Genomic DNA, 5,707 nt, shown 5'->3' on the forward strand with positions numbered 1-5,707 from the left:
AGGCAGGCTGCTAGTTTGTTGATGTACAGAACATCCAATAATAAATCAATGCTTAAATATACAGCTCTAAAACAGACGATACATTTTCAATGTGAAGTCGACATGTTCATGGACTGGTGCGTCGATGGTTCATCGTCGATACAACGAAGAGTTTTCTCGATATATCGAGAACCAAACAGGATATTTTTTAAATATCGATTTCTCGTATTTCCGATATTTATAAAAACATCAACAGTCCTAGTACCAGGCCGGAATTCACCCAGTGGGACGTATGAAGCTGCCCATAAACCACGTACAGTCTGACCGGCACACCGGCGTTTCTCGTTCATCTGCTGCGTGGATTCTATTCGGAGCCGGCGCATCTCCACATCCCAGAATCGACGCTTTAACGCGCGCGGCTATCCAGGCTGCTAAGGATTTCAATGCATCTCTTGCTGTTAAATCGGGTCTATGCTGGAAAATGCTCTTTGACCGAAGCTGGCTGCTTATTAAAGAATACTTTTAAAAGCAGCTTGCAGTGTTACAGGATATCATTTCTAACACACATTACACCAACAGAAAATCCCGGAACATAGCAGATGGTGCTAAATTCAATTCATTGCCCGCTAAATTAAGTGAATTGCTCATTGTGAACTCATTGTCCCTGTAGTATTTAAAATCCGTCAATGTAGTCAGTAGGAAATATGTAATTATTTACCACACGTTTCATTTTATTAATTTAAAACACCGTAAGTGATGTGAAATGAAATACATTTACTTGAACACAAATACAAATAATTGCGCCAAGTAACTTATGAAATATTTGTTTACTTCCATAAATCAGTTTTCGAACCTTTTGAAGCTCTTATTCTGGTGAGGCTTACCTAAGTTGCTTGTTCATGTGTGCAGCCTAAGATTAGGTACTGGCCCTGTGACAGGGAGATAGGAGACAATTATGTATCGCCTTGAGTGTAAGTTATATTGTCTGGTGCGTTCTAGCCGCATCTGTGTGTTAAAACTGGTTTCCACATGTAACTCGGCCCGCCAGCCGAGCCATACAGAAGCACCCAGATTCCTGTGACTCCAGTTGTCGCCACGCCATTAAAAGTTAAGTCGCTTTAACTTTCTGGCGCCACTTTCCGTTCTCCGCCACCGATTCACAACATTCGACTGCCATCTCTTCGCAGAATTTCGAGCCACCGTCGCTGTATTTTCGTTTCCTTATTAGTTAAGCCCATGTTACACTGTAAAAGAGCTATAACCAGGGTGTATACGACCCGGGACAACCGGGAGATTCGGGAAAAACCCGGGAATTTTTTCATCCGGAAGAAAAACGGGAAAAACCCTTGAATTTTTTAGAATTCTGGGAATTTTTCATTGTTCTAGTTTTCTGTTAAATTTTTGTGATTTTAACTGGCAAAACCAATACTCTAACAAAGAATATTACTGTATCCCACTTATGTAGAATAATACTGCAGCAACAAAGCATAAACGAGAGAAAAAAAAACTTAAGTCGCGAAGGAAATGCGCCATATACAACAACAAAACACAGTGCTCATAGAAGCCTCTGCCAACAGCAAAGTGTGTCAAAGGCTGTAGGAAGACTATGCAATGCTTCTTAACAACAAATTGCATCCGATGAGCGTGACCTGACAGCTGTTTACATTAGATTCGTTTTAATGCAAGATCTCTTAATGTTTTACACGTACGAACATACGGCTATCCTGCATCATTGCAAGCGCAGTGACGCCTGTTATCTGGCGCTCTCTGGCAACTGCTAAAACGAAAGGATTTCTAACACGTGACGGGAAAATATTGCAAAGGTAGTTTGAAAAGCGTTACTTTCAAAGTAAATTTCCTTTTATGCAAGATGAACTATGTGCGAAAATATACGACGAATTTCTTATATCACAGAGCATTTGACTCTCATTTAAAAATCAACTCCTTAGGGACGACCATCTAGAAGAATTTCGAGCCCACAAGATCAGATATTTACGTCGTTATTAAAAATTTTACTGGCACATTTGTGTTATGTATCTTAAAGTGTAACTCGCGCAAAAAAGATCAAAGCTTAGCTTCTCTTGCATCTTATTAATCTTCGATACCAATATTACATCTGCAAGCTTTGCTTTTCTTGTAGCAACAATATGTATATTATTTTAAACCATTAACTTTTCTTATTGTGTGTTTGCGCTACTTAAGAGTGATCTTGCTATTGGCTGACTACATCACATGTCCTGTGCTATCATCAGCTGGTGAGATCACGTGACATGAGCTGTGACTGGCTTACAAAAGCGCATCGCAATCTCGATTTCAATGCTTCGGAAAGTAACATTCGGTGTTTGGTGGAATTCGAATTTATACGTTCGTAACACGAAAATATGTGACGTAGCTACATGTTGCTGCACACCAAAGATCTTTCCAAAACGTGTTTTTTTCCCCTGAGTTTCATTTTCTAAAGTGCCGGTGTATAAAACCATAAACCATCAAAGGGCTGGTAAGTTTTACAGTGCCGAGGAAAAGTATACTGTCACTTAACACGGAAAAAGTGTATTTTCACCCGGATGAAAGTGTATTTTGAACTGGGAAATCCGGGAAAAATCCGGGAATTTTTTTTCCTTGTCCACATATACATCAACTGACGAACATCTTTTATGAAAGGCATTTTACATTTTATAAATTCTTTAACTATGTAGCCAAGTACTGCTATCATATTTTTAATAAAACTTAGGGCTTTGACCTAGCTTTCATAAAAGATCTGTCAAAGATCTTTTACAGTGAAATAATGGGACTTAAACACCCTTTCAGTGACAGGAAGTAACAATACCTTTGGTGGCAGTGTAATTACATATTGACAGTACAAAAAAAAAAGCAACATGAGTCTACATCGGGAACACATTACAGTGTCTTTTGGTGCACTAACACAAAATTCACTGAGTGAGGTGCCGTAGTGGTTAGGACATTGGACTCACGTTCGGTAGGACAACGGTTCAAACCCGCGTCCGGCCATCAATATTTAGGTTTTCCATGATTTCCCAAAATCACTCTCGACAAATGCTGGGATGGATCCTTTGAAAGGGCGCGGCCGACTTCCTTCCCTAATCCGATGGGACCAATGACCTCGCTGTTTGGTCCCCTTCTCCAAATCAACCTACCAACCAACACAAAATTCGTATAGAATTACATTAATATTTACAATGCCTATGACGTCCTATTTAACCAACTGATGTAGCTCAAGAGTGAAAATATTAAGTGTCAAATGAGTCTGTAGGGCTTCGTAAATAGCGCCCAACACCACACAAGAACACAAACTGTGCTTTTGGCGACGTGATACGCAAACTGGTGAGATGACGTAATCGCCAGGTCTCAAATATCGAAGTGTCGCTTTTAGTTTTAGTCGAGCCAGTACTGCATCTCGGATGAAGCTATCGGGTTTATAAAGGGATCTCGATATGCGTCTCAAGGAAAAGTCGAAATTTGCTTCTGTTATTCGAAAGTGTTTCAAGAATCAATCTTTTTATTTAGAGTGATACTTTCTTAACAAGTGTGGTTGATGCTCACGTTATATTTCTGCGCAAAATCCACTTACAGATCCAACATTTATGCCTTCCTTGCCAGATTCTCGGCTCAGATTCTAATGTCGTAACCGGAATGACAACACCATTGTTCGTCCAAATACTCTCAATTGATGCCATACTGAAAGCTGTGCCATTAGAATTTTGACAGTGGGTGCGCGAACAGCAGCACATGGCGCCCTGCCGTTGTCAGCCGTCACAACATTTGCGGTGGTGACCCATCAGTTGCATTTGGTAACTCGACTTTAATCCCGTTCCCTGTGGTGGTCGCAAAGACCGTTATCCGGCTGCAGGGGGAAGGAGGTTTAAAATTCGGTTTGAAAATCAAGGGCTGGTCTTATTCCTCTTAAGTGTGTGGTGGTCAGATCTAGGACTGTTGATATTTTTAAAAATATCGGCAATCCGATACATCGACATTTTAAAAAAGGTATCCGTGTCGTCCATCGAATATTGAAGAAAATTATCGATCTATCGATACGTCGAAGGAAGAAATATTGACGAAAAAAAAATAATAAAAAATGAACTGCACATTGTAAATATACCGCCAGTTTTAGAGCTGTATTTTTAAGTACTGATTTATTATTATGTATTCTGTACATCAACATGCTAGCCCCCTCAGAACAAAATTTGAAAGTCGATAACGATTTTGCTAACAGTGGTAACTGCCTGTAAGTGCCCCAATAAAAGGTGTCCGACGCTTCCGTCGTTCGGTTTCGTCACATATCGTATTTCTCTGTAACACTTCATGTCGACTTCCCTGTATATTCATTTCTGCCAACGCCAGCGACCTAGCAGTCGGATTGTCAAAACTGGGTGGTGAAACTAAACGTTGCTGTTCCTGTTGGTAGCACAGAGGGCCGATTATGTCAGCATTTCCCCTCACACTTCTCCGCCCACAGCAAAGACCAATCGTGTCATTTAGGCCGGCCGACCGGGGTGGCCGAGCGGTTGTAGGTGGTTAGTGTTTAACGTCCCGTCGACAACGAGGTCATTAGAGACGGAGCCCAAGCTCGGGTTAGGGAAGGATTGGGAAGGAAATCGGCCGTGCCCTTTCAAAGGAACCATCCCGGCATTTGCCTGAAACGATTTAGGGAAATCACGGAAAACCTAAATCAGGATGGTTGGAGACGGGATTGAACCGTCGTCCTCCCGAGCGGTTCTAGGCGCTACAGTCTGGAACCGCGCGACCGCTACAGTCGCAGGTTCGAATCCTGCCTCGGGCATGGATGTGTGTTATGTCCTTAGGTTACTTAGGTTTAAGTAGTTCTAAGTTCTATGGGACTGATGACCTCAGATGTTAAGTCCCATGTGCTCACAGCCATTTGAACCATTTATTGTCATTTAGATTTTTGTTCATCAGCAACTGTTCTTGAAGAACACCGATGTGAAGAAATAGCACACTAGCTATGTTAAAAATTGTTTTTTTAACACAACTGGTGTGCTACTTATTCACGTCGGATATCTTGTTTCCCATTCGCACGCTTACAAAACATTGAAAAGTGCATTCCAGTGCGCGGACGTCGGCTTATGCTGAGACGTTTTCGGGTTTTTGTCGGCAACTGATGCAGCTTACTGACACAGGGCTCCTCCAGTAGGAGGAGACAGCAGGGCAGAGCGTGGAGCCTTTAGCCAGCTGGTGGTGCTGGATAAAAATGACGGACTTTTCTGGGTTAACTGATCCCAGATATCGATTTGCAGGAGGATTTTAGAACATGTTCTGCGTTCGAACATCATGGGTTACCTCGAAGGTACAAGGTGTACAACTTTGCTTCCGCCGTTTTTTTCCCAACATTTGAGGCTTTAATGAAACAAATTGGTTACACATGTATCATTCACAGTATTTTCCATCGCTGGCGACTACTTTCTCCCATCATTCGGGCAGTGAATGAATCCCGCGTCGAAAAAATTGTTCATCTTTTGAAGCGATCCACGAATCAATCCAATTTGTGACTTCTTCATGAGATCGGAATGCTGGTCACTCAGGCCGTGCGCCATTGATCTAAACAGGTGATAGTCAGAAGGGGCAATGTCTGGAGAATACGGTGGGGTAGGACTTCCAATTTTAACGTTTCCAAGTACGTTTTGACCTCTTTTGCAACGTGGGACCGAGCGTTGTCGTACTGCAAAATCACTTTATCATGCCTCTCGCTGTG

This window comes from Schistocerca cancellata, chromosome 7 (assembly GCF_023864275.1).
Source record: "Schistocerca cancellata isolate TAMUIC-IGC-003103 chromosome 7, iqSchCanc2.1, whole genome shotgun sequence".
Lineage (NCBI taxonomy): Eukaryota > Metazoa > Arthropoda > Insecta > Orthoptera > Acrididae > Schistocerca > Schistocerca cancellata.